Raw genomic sequence first — 16,848 nt, 5'->3', positions numbered from 1 at the left:
TAAGACAGGGTAGGAATCCTGCAGAGAATTATTGTACGGAGTTTCGCCGTTGGTCGAACGACTGTGGCTGGAATGACCCTGCCCTGCGCAGTCAGTTTCGCCTCGGCTTATCTGAATCTATAAAAGACAGCCTCCTTCAGTATCCCGCTCCTGAGACCCTTGATAAACTCATGGAGCTCTCTATTAAAATAGATCGTCGGCTCAGAGAGCGGAGGACTGAAAAAGGGGCATCTGTAGTTTCTTTTCCCTGTGTTCCTTCCGTTCCTGTAGACATGGGGGAGCCTATGCAGATTGGTCTCTCCAAATTGTCTCCGGAAGAAAGAACCAGGAGGCAAAATTCTGGTCTGTGTTTGTACTGCGGAGGCAAGGGACATTTTGCCCGTAGTTGCCCAAACAAGTCGGGAAACTTCCTGACCAAGTGAATAGTGAGGGGGTTCACTTTGGTCTACAGCTCATCTCCTCAAATAATTCACTGTTGGTTCCTGCTAAAGTTTCTTATGACAGCCTCTGTTCCTCGGTCTCTGCTTTTGTGGACAGTGGAGCTGCAGGAAACTTTATGGACTTAACATGGGCCAAGGCCTTAGGTATTCCTCAGCTAACCTTAGGTAGGTGTATCACCATGCATGGTTTAGATGGGAGTCCCTTATCCAATGGGGTTATTTCTCTATGTACACCTCCAGTTTTGCTCTCGGTGGGAGCTCTACATTCTGAAAAGATTGAGTTTTTTCTTACCCATTGTCCAGCAGTTCCTGTGGTTCTGGGTCACCCTTGGCTGGCCTTTCATAATCCCAACATTGATTGGCAGTCTGGGGAGATCCTACAATGGGGTACCATCTGTGATAAAGAATGTATTACACTTCCCATTCGAGTAGCCGCTGCCAGCTCTGCACATATTCCTGGAGAATACCAGGATTTTTTGGATGTGTTTTCCAAGGGCAATGCTGATATTTTGCCTCCCCATAGGCCTTATGATTGTACCATTGAGTTAATTCCTGGTGCCACGTTGCCTAAGGGAAGGTTATATGCATTGTCTGGTCCTGAAACGGTGGCCATGAATGAGTATGTGAAAGAAAGTCTTGAGAAAGGGTTTATCAGGCCATCTAAATCCCCTTTAAGTGCAGGTTTCTTCTTCGTAGAGAAGAAGGATGGTTCCCTCAGACCCTGCATTGACTTTCGAGCCTTGAATAAGATCTCAGTAAAAAATACTTACCCCCTGCCGCTGATCTCTGTCCTCTTTGATCAGCTACGTTCGGCTGTTATTTTTTCTAAGATTGACCTGAGAGGAGCATATAATCTCATTAGAATCAGGTCAGGGGATGAGTGGAAAACGGCATTCAGTACTCAATCAGGCCACTATGAGTATCTGGTCATGCCATTCGGCCTATCTAACGCTCCGGCAGTCTTTCAGGATCTCATTAATGATGTGCTCCGTGAGTTTCTGGGAAGATTCGTCGTGGTCTATTTAGACGACATTTTGATATATTCTGACTCTGTAGAACAACATGTTACCCAGGTGCGTCAGGTGCTTAAGAAATTACGTGAAAATCACTTGTATGCCAAACCGGAGAAGTGTGAATTTCACGTCACGGAGGTATCCTTTTTAGGGTACATTATTTCCCCTCGGGGATTCCGAATGGAACCTAAGAAGCTCCAAGCCATCCTGAGTTGGGCGCAACCCACTAACTTAAAAGCAATTCAGCGCTTTTTAGGGTTTGCAAACTACTATAGAAGGTTTATTCACTCTTTCTCTGACCTAGTTGCTCCCATTGTGGCGCTCACTAAGAAGGGAGCGGATCCTACCAATTGGTCATGTGAAGCTAAAGCATCTTTTCAGGCCTTGAAACAAGCCTTTGTCTCAGCCCCTGTCCTTAGACATCCCAACCCAGAATTGCCTTTCATCGTTGAGGTAGATGCCTCGGAGGTTGGTGTAGGGGCTATCCTTTCTCAGAAGGATCCAAATTCCCTTGAGTTACATCCTTGTGCCTTTATGTCCAGGAAATTCTCGTCTGCTGAATCCAACTACGATGTTGGTAATCGGGAGTTGCTGGCTATTAAATGGGCTTTTGAGGAGTGGAGACATTGGCTTGAAGGAGCGACCCATACCATTTCAGTTTTGACTGATCACAAAAATCTTCAATACATTGAATCAGCTAAGCGATTGAATGCCCGACAGGCTCGTTGGGCTTTATTTTTTACTCGTTTCAAATTCATTATCACCTTCAGACCTGGTTCCAAGAATACCAAGGCAGATGCCCTCTCACGCAGTTTTCTTCCCGTTCAAGACAACAGTCCTGTTACTCCCATACTTCCGCCTTCAGTCATTCAGGCAGGTCTCACACAGGATGTTTTCTCTCAATTGAAGCTGCTTCAACATCAAGCTCCGGGAAATACTCCTGCTGGTCGTCTTTTTGTTCCTGAGTTTTTGAGAGCAACTGTTTTGGAGGAATTTCATGATAGCAAAGTTGCAGGGCATCTGGGAGTCGCTAAAACTTTGGAATTGGTATCCCGCTCAGTGTGGTGGCCTGGTCTTTCTAAAGACATTAAAGAATTTGTTTTTTCGTGTCAGGTCTGTGCACAGCATAAAGTTCCTCGCTCTTTACCTATTGGTCAACTTATGCCTTTGAATGTTCCTCTTAGACCATGGTCGCATATCTCCATGGATTTTGTGGTGGATCTCCCTCTGTCAGCTGGATGCACAGTCATATGGGTGGTAGTGGACCGTTTTAGTAAGATGGCTCATTTTGTTGGTCTTCCCCGATTGCCATCTGCCCAGGGATTGGCAGTCTTGTTTCTCCGTCATGTTTTCAGACTCCATGGGTTACCCACTGATATTGTTTCTGACAGGGGTCCACAATTCATTGCACAATTTTGGAAGTCTTTTTGTGCTTCGTTAAAGATGAAATTATCATTAACCTCCGGTTATCATCCACAATCAAATGGACAGACTGAGCGAGTGAACCAATCCCTAAAACAATATTTACGTTTGTACTCGGCCAAACTCCAAAATGACTGGTCTGAGTTTCTTCCATTGGCAGAGTTTGCTTATAATAATGCCTGTCATTCCTCCACCAATGTATCTCCATTTTTTGCAGTTTTTGGTTTCCACCCCAGAGCTAATTCATTTTTCCAACATTCCTCTGTCTCCTCTCTGGCCCTGACCTCTCATCTTAAACTTATTTGGAAAAGAGTGCACATTGCTCTCAGAAAAGCAGCTTTCAGGGAAAAAAAAATTTCTGACAGGCTCCGGCGGCCGTGCACTTTTAAAGTAGGAGACAGGGTGTGGCTGTCGACTCGCAATATCAAACTTCGACAAACCTCAGCCAGATTGGGTCCTAGATTTATTGGACCATTTCTCATTATCAAGAAAGTCAATCCAGTTGCTTTCCGGTTACAGCTACCAAAAACTTTACGGATCGGAAATACCTTCCATTGCTCTTTGCTCAAACCATATGTTTCATCTAGCAGATTTCCTCGTAAAAAACCTCAGGGGAGATCACCAGTTAATGTACAGGGTCAGCAGGAGTTCGTGGTTGAGAAGGTTCTCGATTCCAGGTTGTCCCGGGGTCGGCTCTATTTTTTGGTGCATTGGAGAGGTTATGGTCCTGAGGAAAGGTCGTGGGTCCTAGATGAGGACCTTCATGCCCCAAGACTCAAAAGGGCATTTTTTCAAGAATTTCCTCAGAAACCCGGATTTAGGGGTTCCTTGACCCCTCCTCAAGGGGGGGGTACTGTTAGGCGCCGGGGTCCGCGCGGCCGTGCGGCCCGGCGCCTAGCAACCAGAGACGCCGGGCGCACAGAGCCGCTCAGACCCTAGCAACAGGAACGCCACGGTCGGACTGCATTCCCTGTTGCTGGGTCTTAATTAATCAGTGCCTGTGTGTTCTGGCCATGCAGCATGCAGCTGCACGGCATCATCATGTAATTACCCTGTCTGGATCAGGATTGGAGGGCTCTCAAATATAAGCACTCCCAGGACTTCTCACAGACGCCGGTGATAGCTTCCTGTTTGCCTGTGTCTGCTGCAGAGAAAGTTCCCAGTCCCGGTCTATCCGTTTGTTCCTGTTATCAGTGATCCTGTACTCGGAAGTTACCATCTATTCCTGGAGTCTGACCGAGCACCTTTAACATCTGGTGGTGTTCGTGAGTCGCGGCGCAGCCGTGTGTTGCGGCTTGTCCGCTATAATTTATTATTTTGTTTATATTGTGTTCTGGAGCTTTGCGGAGGATTCCGCTTCCACAAGATCCACTCTGGTGTCCAGCGGTGCCGGATAGGAGTGTCGGATCAGTGGATCTTTGGTTGTCCTTTTCCCTGGCGGCTAATCCGCACATACCTTTTGATTTAGTTAAGTTAGCTTGTAACCCCTGGCTTGGTTGCTTAGTCAGAGGGCCCCTTGTTATCACCCTGTCTCGGACTTCCCCTTGTCTCCCATTAAGACCTGCGGGGGCATCGGGGTTGGGCAGACATAATCCGCCCTTCGAACGCGGCTGCCATGGGCTCAAGCAACCATAGTCTCGCAGGGGATTTCTGATAACACGGGCGAGACAACGGAGTTAGGGCGCCAGGGGTTACTAGGCTCTCCAGCTCCCACAACCTGTATATGGTTCCTGTACTCAGATCCCTGCCATAAGATCTTCTCCAGTCTGGAGTACAGGAATCGTAACAGTTTTACACAGAAATCACAACTTGTTACACACCAGAGAAGACACACAGGTGAGAAGCCATTTTAATCTTCTCGAGTATACTTATCATTGCCATGTGTTGTTCTTCAAGGTTCTTATCATCTCTCCTATACTTTTTGCAATGTACATGTTACCACAGTGTGAAATAATCAGGTGTCATGCCCTCATCTACCACTGCTATGCAGATGACCTGTCTTTTGCTCTGGGTACTGAGAACCCAGTACCAATCCTAAATGTCTAGCTGAGCTCCAGGTGTGGGTGATGCCAGTTCGCTGTGACTCAGTGCTGGTGAAACAGGTCCTTATGATAGAAGCTCACCAACAAAGGGCAGGGCTACAGCTCAGCTTTGCTACCAGCCAGACTTACGCTTGGGGGTTCAGAATTACAAAATGCTGGTCATGTGCAGAATATTAGTGTCCTGGATGGTGGAGTGACACCATTAGACATCCGGTATCAGCCAGAATCAGATCCTCATATGTGGACCATAGCCAGACTCCAGCACTTAATTCCCTCAGAAGATCTACCTGATGTCGTACATGCACTTGTATCATCTCATATAGACTACTGCAATGTCATCTACCTGGGTCTCCCAGCAGAAGAATTGCACCAGTTGTAGCATGTACAGAATGCAGCAGCCAGGCTGTTACCTAACTAGCCCGTTCCTGCCACATAACACCCATTCTCTGGTCCCTGCACCGGCTGCCTGTAAGATGGTGACTGGGCCTAATTCAGGTTGGATCGCAGTGTGTGATCCAAATGGAATTCTGAAAAAGTTGCGGGCGCATCCACTGCACCCATCCTGTGCATGCGCCCGCATTTTCTGCGGAGGGGCCACAGAAAATGTGATTGCCTGTCAGGCAGAGGCGGTCACGAGGGTTGGTGGGCAATGCTCCATTTCCAGAGAGGTGCGAATCGGTGCGGGGGCAGTGTAGCGCGAACAGAGGGCAAAGACGGACAAACGGACATCATCATGGTGGCTTTGTGACATGCAGCCGCTGTATTCGAGAAGAATGCGTCGGGCCTCCTGCGGGCGCAACTGAGCTGCAGCAGGAGGCTTCACTAACTTCTACGATGAAGCAGAAATTGTGAGGCAATCGCATTTTCTGCTTCATCAGGGGGGAGGCGGCGGTCAGCATGCTGGGTGGCCTTGCCCTGTGATGGGCGGCCCCTAGCGCGCTAGGAAAAGGATTGCTAATTCTACTAAATAGCAGCATCTGCAATCCTTACTGAATTAGACCCGCTATTAAATAATCTTACTGACTCTCCCAGCCTTGCATGACCACGGTACCAGAAGCAGCTTCTGCCTCCGTACTGCCCAAGCTTCTTCCATCTGTTGATGAAGGACTGTTAGCAGTACCATAGATTCCCAAGCAGTGCTTAGATGTCGGGGAGACAGGGTGGGTGGCAGTAGTGCAGTAGCGGGGGCTGCTGTAGGCAGTGTCTATGTGAGTAAACGTCCCCAAGCAGCGCTGAGGTGTCAGAGCAGGGAGACAGGGTGGGTGGTAGTGGAGTCATGGGGTGGATGGCAGTAGTGGGGGGGAGACAAGGGGTGAATGGCAGTAGTGGGGGGGAGACAAGGGGTGAATGGCAGTAGTGGGGGTAGACACGGGGTGGATGGCAGTAGTGGGGGGAGACACGGGGTGGATGGCAGTAGGGGGGAGACAGGATGGGTGGCAGTAGGTAGGGAGACAAGGTGGGTAGCAGTAGTGGGGGGAGACAGGGTGGGTGGCAGTGGTGGGGGAGACACAGGGTGGATGGCAGTACTGGGGGGAGACAAGGTGGGTAGCAGTAGTGGGGGGGGAGACAGGATAGTGGCAGTAGTGGGTGGTAGACAGGGCAGGTGGCTGCAGTGTAGTACTAGGGGCTGCTGGAGACAGTAAAGAGGTGTATGGGTCCCACACAGAACCAGTTGATAATTAGACTTAATGATGATCATGCTTCCTTATTTCTAGTTAATCCCTTATATGTGTTACTGTTATTTGCTGTGTCAGCCTCTGTGTGTTCTGTGTAATAATCCTGAAAGTAGTGCTGCTACCGATCTCATATCATTTGTAGTAACTTGGAAAAGATGAGATATGAGGTACACTCTAGAAGCTTATAGGGGGTTAATCAGAGATGAACACAGATGTGACATCACGCAGCCCCCCCAGAAAATAGTCCCACCCTGCCCGCGTTCACCCCTCAGGGATGCGACCACAATGTGTGTGTCTGTGTGGCCACTGTGCATGTGCATTTTGCCACCACCGGGTAAACTGCTGCGGGCCACTATTGCGGCTGGGTCTGAATGACCCCCATAGGCTGTTGTGCAGAGTAAAGTATTTTTTAAGTTTAAAATATAGACAAAAATATGTGTGTTAAAGATATGAAATAAAGTTGTTTAAAAGCAAAATATTTCCAGTTTAATTTTGGCTATGTCTGATTTTGACAGCTCATTTGAATAGTTGGATGATATTACGGGGGAAGGGGAGGGGTCTCTCTGTGTAATTAAATAGTTTTATCATTTGTTGGTTTTAAATAAATTATGTCTATTCAAATGTTCTGTTGTTTTTTTTAACTTTGTGATAAACTGTTTTTAAAATAAACCGATGGACGATAAGTCAGTTGCGCAGTTTCCTCAATGTTACGCTACGTGTAGCACCACTTAGCGTACCTTTTGAGCGGTGTGACGCTCTCATAACACCTTCGTGAATATATATGGCTACAGCAATATAACACACTTAGACCTTAGTATAGTGTCAGAAGTGTCCCTGACGCTTCGCCAGATTAACATAATTTAGTGGAGACAGATGGGTAAATTAGGATTAGAGGTCCAACCCAATAACTATATATATTAGTCCCTAGCGGACACAAAGGGATAACAATGCTGCACTGTAGCAACACAATACAATTCAAAGATACAGTAATACGTACAATAATATACAACAGACGGGAAATAAATGCAAGTACAATTAGCAATGCAACTATACCAATACAATAGTAACAGTTACCTTCATACATACGCTGCGCCACCAGATTCCAGGCCTCAGTCGTCTTACAAGATGACCTCTGAGAAAGGTGACTGAAACCTGGCCCAGGTGCGTCCTTTTATACAATGTTCCAATAACAGTACAATGGGGAATGTAAGATCTTCCATTGGTCCAGGGGCGGGACATATTCAGTACACCGTGGGTCATTGGTCAGCTGGAACACTGAGTGACACCTAATCTTGTGATGTGATTACAGGTTACTTCTGGGCTCCCACCTAAAGACCAGATCAAACCGACCACAGTATCATACAGTAATATACATGAATCCGGTATTGCTAATAACTTGTTGCCGTAATATGTGACAATATCCTCGCAACCACCGAATTATTACTTATGTGACCCTGAACAATTTGATCCCACACACTATAGGTCGGTTCAACACTACCTTCTGTAGACGTTGGGTAGCAATCCTCAACAAATGCTCCATGGATCTATTGTTACTAGTGGTTGAGGAGTCGACACGGGAGCTCAACCTGGTCCGGGAGCAAATTCAGCAATTTGAGGCAATACATAAACCCACGCTACAGCTGGACACTCAGAATGAATGGGTAACCAAGCTCACTACACAAATAGAGCAATACCGCCAGGAGCTAGTGCGATTCAAGAAAGAGAAACTAGCCACTGTTCAAAGGGATTATCAGCAACGTGAGGTATACCCTTGGCTGGGTGGCGGTCTAACCCCCGGAGGAGGCGTGAACAACAACTTGGGGCTAGTACCTCAGCCAGCGACTCAGAAGGAGCCTCTGGGTCCTTATCTCAATCAGATGGCAATTTCCCTTTAGGCCAAGGCCCATCGGGTGTGCGGACTCGATCCAACCGCACCCCCCACGCAAGAAGAGGGAGAGGACGCGGAGGTCGCGGCAGAATCAAAGAATTGCCCGCACCAAAACCACCCAGAGTTTAAAAGAGCTGGTGTTTAACCTGTCTTCAGTCCCTCTTTCTGATCAAGAATATCGACTGTTAGCGAAGGGCCTCTCCTTTGTCCCCACAGTTCCAGCGGATCCCCTGGAATGGAAAGTTGAAGTACACCGTCTGGGACGATCTCTTAGGCGACAAGAATATTTTAACACCCATACAGTAGACAATTTGCATCCAGAGGTTCCAGCCCAGTTGCGACGAATAGCCCCTCGGTCTCACTTTGACCCCCCAAGCCTTAATCCTTCTATACGGACATTCTTACGTATGCTTGAAGCAGAGGAACTTACTCCCTCGTCGGATGGGGTTTATCCCAATTTACCTAAAACCGAACTGGTCACTTTAAAAGCTTTGTCGGCCCGCACCGACATTATTATACGTAAGGCGGATAAGGGCGGGGCTATCGTTGTGCTGAATTTTGAAGATTATGTCAGAGAATGTGATCGGCAGCTGAATGACAGTAAGGTCTATAGAAAACTCACTAGGGACCCCACCAAAGAATATAAAACAGAGCTTGACTCTATTTTACATCAGGCTAGCATAGCCGGTACCATCTCCAGTGAAGTGGTTCGAGCTCTTACCATTGAGCACCCCAAGGCCCCATTATTTTATACTGTGCCCAAGGTCCACAAGACACTGGTTGACCCTCCAGGCAGGCCCATTGTGTCTGCCAGGGGGTCGCTCTATCATCCAGTGTCGGTGTACCTTGACGCATACTTAAATCCATGCATTCAATCCCTTCCTTCTTACCTTCAGGACACTACGTCCTTACTACGTGAGCTTCAACTCCTGGGGAATATACCTGAGGGTACGTCATTATGCAGTTCTGACGTTACCAGCTTGTATACGTGTATCCCTCATGAAGCAGGTATCGAAGCGGTTAGGAGTTTACTTGAGGATAATGATTCCTACCAAGGGCCAGAGATTTCGTTTTTTCTAAATCTATTAGAAAAGGTACTTACCCGTAATTACTTTGTCTTTAATGGCCGTTTTTTGCTCCAATTAGCGGGGTGTGCGATGGGGTCCGCTGTGGCCCCGTCGTACGCGAACGCTTTCATGTACCAGCTGGAGAAACGTATGTTTTACCTTGATCCTGCCATTATGTCTCAAGTACTATACTATAGAAGATATATAGATGACCTTCTGGTTATATGGCTGGGGACTCGAGAAGATCTGATTGCCCTGTGGGAGGACCATAATGCCACTAAACACCCTGTGCAGTTTACGTATACAATAGACGGTTGTGTCATTAACTACCTTGATGTATTGATCACTGTCAAGGAGGGACAGTTGTCTACCTCCATGTATGTCAAGAAAACTGACAGGAATATGTTGTTAGAGCATTCTAGTTTTCACCCGGCCCCATTGCGTAAGGGTTTACCATTTTCACAATTTATGCGTGTAAGACGCATCACGTCAGACCCCCAAGAAACTGAGTTTGCCATGGATGCCATGCAGGCTAAATTTATTGAACGGGGTTACCCGCATGGTATTTTACAACAGGCTAGGTCAAAGGCCCTTAGTATCCCTAGAGCAGAGGCCCTTAGTCCCTCGAGCCGTAGCCACTCTAATCGTGGCCCCAAACTTCCTTGGGTTAACAGATATACGGTAGCCAGTACTAGGAGGGTACGTAGGGCTAAGTCATTGTGGCCTATTATTCAGACTGAGGGGTTATTATCATCTTTGGCTAACACGTCACTTTTACCTAGTCATACCAGAGGACGTAATATAGGGGATCACATAGTCAAACTGGATGTCTCTAAAATGACAGGTATACAGGAAACACATTTCCTGAGAACTAAACTAGGGTGTTTCAGATGTTTGGGGTGTGCCACATGTAACACCCTTATGACAGGTAGTACCTTTAACCATCCCCATACTGGCAAGAAGCTGCCTATTCGCCATCGCCTAACTTGCACATCCACACATGTAGTGTATCTATTAATATGCCCATGTGGCTTAGCCTATGTAGGTAAAACCATTCGCCAGTTTCGTGAGCGAATGGCACTACATAGAAGTGCTATAAAAAAAGCTTTTGAAAAGGGCAATAGTGACCAACCGTTTGCACGACATTGTCTGCTGCACAAACATGGGATACCTAGTATTAGGGCAATGTTGATTGACCATGGCCCTCATTCCGAGTTGTTCGCTCGCAAGGCGAATGTAGCAGAGTTACACACGCTAAGCCGCCGCCTACTGGGAGTGAATCTTAGCTTCTTAAAATTGCGACCGACGTACGCGCAATATTGCGATTACAAACGAGTTAGCAGTTTCAGAGTAGCTCCAGACTTACTCTGCCTGTGCGATCATTTCAGTGCTTGTCGTTCCTGGTTGACGTCACAAACACACCCAGCGTTCGCCCAGGCACTCCCACCGTTTCCCCGGCCACTCCTGCGTTTTTTCCGGAAACGGTAGCGTTTTCAGCCACACGCCCCTGAAACGCCGTGTATCCGCCCAGTAACACCCATTTCCTGTCAATCACATTACGATCGCCGGAGCGAAGAAAAAGCCGTGAGTAAAAATACTTTCTTCATAGTAAAGTTACTTGGCGCAGTCGCAGTGCGAACATTGCGCATGCGTACTAAGCGGATTTTCACTGCGATGCGATGAAAAATACCGAGCGAACAACTCGGAATGAGGGCCCATGTTCCCAGAAACCTCAGAGGGGGTGACCGTGATAGAATCCTACTACAAAGAGAATCTAGGTGGATTTTTAAACTAGATACGCTATCACCGCGTGGCCTCAATGAAAATCTGGGATTAAACTGCTTTATGTGAGGCACTATAATGTTATATAGTAACCATATGGCAATCCTTTAGATTGATCAGTAACGTAGCTATGAGCTCTGTTGGAGATTATGTTTCTATTCTCTGGTTATTCTGCAATTTTGCTCTTTTCAAGTATACAGCAATGTTATTGATGCGCTATTTAACCTCTGACAGGTGGGGGTGGGATAATAATTTTTTTTTTGGTTGTGGTATAGCACTATATGTGTTAACGTTGTTTTGTTTGTTTTGTTTCTGTTGTTGCCTAGACACCTCCCTGTATCATTGTTGCCTGACAGCGTCACGGGCCGGCAGCGTGGAGTTCCCAGCCGCATCACCAGTGTACAGAGATCGTGCCCGGCGGTCCCCATGGTTACAGGACGGGGGCGCGTCCCAATGACGTCACTGCTGAGCAACCAGGAAGTGCTGCTGAGCGGCCGGCGGGTCAGAGCGGCGTGTGACAGGTGAGTAGGATTTGAGCCCTAATGGTAATTGCAATGGGGGGTATATATGTATGGTGTTTTGTTCAGTTTTGTTATGATGACCCTGAGGACGGGGGACTTTACCCCGAAACATGTTGGAATAAACGGACATATACTTTACCGCTGTTTATGCCTGCTTGAGTGCCGCCTTCATCACCATCCTATTGCCAGAGGTCTTCGCCTCCAGGAGGGCACCGCAGCACCTTTTACCTTATGCGTGAGTGCCGAGTACACAGCAATCTACATTTCAGACAGACTGACAGTTGCTGGTGCATTGTCAGTGCCAGTGTTCTCGTCTAGTCTTCTCATGCTAAGGCACCAGCAACGTATTTACAGACCACACAGGACTCTCATTCTGGGCTGCAGTCCCACTTTCTGCTAGCCTTCCATTTATGGTGTTTTTGAGCACGTCCCACTTCTGCATCCAGCTGCCAGTTGGTTAAATTGGGCATCAATTCAGGTACCGACAGAGACTTTTGCCATGGAAGTTACCATCTCCAGCGAGGCAACTTTGGACCTGATCCAGCGTGATGCTAGTGAACGTCTTAGCTTCTCCGATGTTGAAGCCAACTCCATACTGGTGGGACAAAGGCTAGATGACAATCCTATTATCAATACCAATGAGGAACTTTACAGAAAATGGCTGAAAATGAAACAAAGGGAGGTAGATTTTCTCTACCACGGCATTTCTTTATCTGACTATTATCGATCTAATCTAATCCCTAGGGGATTTAGGATCCGCAACTCCCCCACTATAGGTCGGTTCAACACTACCTTCTGTAGACGTTGGGTAGCAATCCTCAACAAATGCTCCATGGATCTATTGTTACTAGTGGTTGAGGAGTCGACACGGGAGCTCAACCTGGTCCGGGAGCAAATTCAGCAATTTGAGGCAATACATAAACCCACGCTACAGCTGGACACTCAGAATGAATGGGTAACCAAGCTCACTACACAAATAGAGCAATACCGCCAGGAGCTAGTGCGATTCAAGAAAGAGAAACTAGCCACTGTTCAAAGGGATTATCAGCAACGTGAGGTATACCCTTGGCTGGGTGGGTCCAGGATGACCAGGGACCAACAACAGTGGCGGTCTAACCCCCGGAGGAGGCGTGAACAACAACTTGGGGCTAGTACCTCAGCCAGCGACTCAGAAGGAGCCTCTGGGTCCTTATCTCAATCAGATGGCAATTTCCCTTTAGGCCAAGGCCCATCGGGTGTGCGGACTCGATCCAACCGCACCCCCCACGCAAGAAGAGGGAGAGGACGCGGAGGTCGCGGCAGAATCAAAGAATTGCCCGCACCAAAACCACCCAGAGTTTAAAAGAGCTGGTGTTTAACCTGTCTTCAGTCCCTCTTTCTGATCAAGAATATCGACTGTTAGCGAAGGGCCTCTCCTTTGTCCCCACAGTTCCAGCGGATCCCCTGGAATAGAAAGTTGAAGTACACCGTCTGGGACGATCTCTTAGGCGACAAGAATATTTTAACACCCATACAGTAGACAATTTGCATCCAGAGGTTCCAGCCCAGTTGCGACGAATAGCCCCTCGGTCTCACTTTGACCCCCCAAGCCTTAATCCTTCTATACGGACATTCTTACGTATGCTTGAAGCAGAGGAACTTACTCCCTCGTCGGATGGGGTTTATCCCAATTTACCTAAAACCGAACTGGTCACTTTAAAAGCTTTGTCGGCCCGCACCGACATTATTATACGTAAGGCGGATAAGGGCGGGGCTATCGTTGTGCTGAATTTTGAAGATTATGTCAGAGAATGTGATCGGCAGCTGAATGACAGTAAGGTCTATAGAAAACTCACTAGGGACCCCACCAAAGAATATAAAACAGAGCTTGACTCTATTTTACATCAGGCTAGCATAGCCGGTACCATCTCCAGTGAAGTGGTTCGAGCTCTTACCATTGAGCACCCCAAGGCCCCATTATTTTATACTGTGCCCAAGGTCCACAAGACACTGGTTGACCCTCCAGGCAGGCCCATTGTGTCTGCCAGGGGGTCGCTCTATCATCCAGTGTCGGTGTACCTTGACGCATACTTAAATCCATGCATTCAATCCCTTCCTTCTTACCTTCAGGACACTACGTCCTTACTACGTGAGCTTCAACTCCTGGGGAATATACCTGAGGGTACGTCATTATGCAGTTCTGACGTTACCAGCTTGTATACGTGTATCCCTCATGAAGCAGGTATCGAAGCGGTTAGGAGTTTACTTGAGGATAATGATTCCTACCAAGGGCCAGAGATTTCGTTTTTTCTAAATCTATTAGAAAAGGTACTTACCCGTAATTACTTTGTCTTTAATGGCCGTTTTTTGCTCCAATTAGCGGGGTGTGCGATGGGGTCCGCTGTGGCCCCGTCGTACGCGAACGCTTTCATGTACCAGCTGGAGAAACGTATGTTTTACCTTGATCCTGCCATTATGTCTCAAGTACTATACTATAGAAGATATATAGATGACCTTCTGGTTATATGGCTGGGGACTCGAGAAGATCTGATTGCCCTGTGGGAGGACCATAATGCCACTAAACACCCTATGCAGTTTACGTATACAATAGACGGTTGTGTCATTAACTACCTTGATGTATTGATCACTGTCAAGGAGGGACAGTTGTCTACCTCCATGTATGTCAAGAAAACTGACAGGAATATGTTGTTAGAGCATTCTAGTTTTCACCCGGCCCCATTGCGTAAGGGTTTACCATTTTCACAATTTATGCGTGTAAGACGCATCACGTCAGACCCCCAAGAAACTGAATTAGCCATGGATGCCATGCAGGCTAAATTTATTGAACGGGGTTACCCGCATGGTATTTTACAACAGGCTAGGTCAAAGGCCCTTAGTATCCCTAGAGCAGAGGCCCTTAGTCCCTCGAGCCGTAGCCACTCTAATCGTGGCCCCAAACTTCCTTGGGTTAACAGATATACGGTAGCCAGTACTAGGAGGGTACGTAGGGCTAAGTCATTGTGGCCTATTATTCAGACTGAGGGGTCATTATCATCTTTGGCTAACACGTCACTTTTACCTAGTCATACCAGAGGACGTAATATAGGGGATCACATAGTCAAACTGGATGTCTCTAAAATGACAGGTATACAGGAAACACATTTCCTGAGAACTAAACTAGGGTGTTTCAGATGTTTGGGGTGTGCCACATGTAACACCCTTATGACAGGTAGTACCTTTAACCATCCCCATACTGGCAAGAAGCTGCCTATTCGCCATCGCCTAACTTGCACATCCACACATGTAGTGTATCTATTAATATGCCCATGTGGCTTAGCCTATGTAGGTAAAACCATTCGCCAGTTTCGTGAGCGAATGGCACTACATAGAAGTGCTATAAAAAAAGCTTTTGAAAAGGGCAATAGTGACCAACCGTTTGCACGACATTGTCTGCTGCACAAACATGGGATACCTAGTATTAGGGCAATGTTGATTGACCATGTTCCCAGAAACCTCAGAGGGGGTGACCGTGATAGAATCCTACTACAAAGAGAATCTAGGTGGATTTTTAAACTAGATACGCTATCACCGCGTGGCCTCAATGAAAATCTGGGATTAAACTGCTTTATGTGAGGCACTATAATGTTATATAGTAACCATATGGCAATCCTTTAGATTGATCAGTAACGTAGCTATGAGCTCTGTTGGAGATTATGTTTTCTATTCTCTGGTTATTCTGCAATTTTGCTCTTTTCAAGTATACAGCAATGTTATTGATGCGCTATTTAACCTCTGACAGGTGGGGGTGGGATAATAATTTTTTTTTTGGTTGTGGTATAGCACTATATGTGTTAACGTTGTTTTGTTTGTTTTGTTTCTGTTGTTGCCTAGACACCTCCCTGTATCATTGTTGCCTGACAGCGTCACGGGCCGGCAGCGTGGAGTTCCCAGCCGCATCATCAGTGTACAGAGATCGTGCCCGGCGGTCCCCATGGTTACAGGACGGGGGCGCGTCCCAATGACGTCACTGCTGAGCAACCAGGAAGTGCTGCTGAGCGGCCGGCGGGTCAGAGCGGCGTGTGACAGGTGAGTAGGATTTGAGCCCTAATGGTAATTGCAATGGGGGGTATATATGTATGGTGTTTTGTTCAGTTTTGTTATGATGACCCTGAGGACGGGGGACTTTACCCCGAAACATGTTGGAATAAACGGACATATACTTTACCGCTGTTTATGCCTGCTTGAGTGCCGCCTTCATCACCATCCTATTGCCAGAGGTCTTCGCCTCCAGGAGGGCACCGCAGCACCTTTTACCTTATGCGTGAGTGCCGAGTACACAGCAATCTACATTTGAGACAGACTGACAGTTGCTGGTGCATTGTCAGTGCCAGTGTTCTCGTCTAGTCTTCTCATGCTAAGGCACCAGCAACGTATTTACAGACCACACAGGACTCTCATTCTGGGCTGCAGTCCCACTTTCTGCTAGCCTTCCATTTATGGTGTTTTTGAGCACGTCCCACTTCTGCATCCAGCTGCCAGTTGGTTAAATTGGGCATCAATTCAGGTACCGACAGAGACTTTTGCCATGGAAGTTACCATCTCCAGCGAGGCAACTTTGGACCTGATCCAGCGTGATGCTAGTGAACGTCTTAGCTTCTCCGATGTTGAAGCCAACTCCATACTGGTGGGACAAAGGCTAGATGACAATCCTATTATCAATACCAATGAGGAACTTTACAGAAAATGGCTGAAAATGAAACAAAGGGAGGTAGATTTTCTCTACCACGGCATTTCTTTATCTGACTATTATCGATCTAATCTAATCCCTAGGGGATTTAGGATCCGCAACTCCCCCACTATAGGTCGGTTCAACACTACCTTCTGTAGACGTTGGGTAGCAATCCTCAACAAATGCTCCATGGATCTATTGTTACTAGTGGTTGAGGAGTCGACACGGGAGCTCAACCTGGTCCGGGAGCAAATTCAGCAATTTGAGGCAATACATAAACCCACGCTAC

The sequence above is a fragment of the Pseudophryne corroboree genome (genome assembly GCF_028390025.1).
Source record: "Pseudophryne corroboree isolate aPseCor3 chromosome 3 unlocalized genomic scaffold, aPseCor3.hap2 SUPER_3_unloc_29, whole genome shotgun sequence".
NCBI classification, from domain to species: Eukaryota; Metazoa; Chordata; class Amphibia; order Anura; family Myobatrachidae; genus Pseudophryne; species Pseudophryne corroboree.
This window is presented reverse-complemented; position numbering follows the sequence as displayed.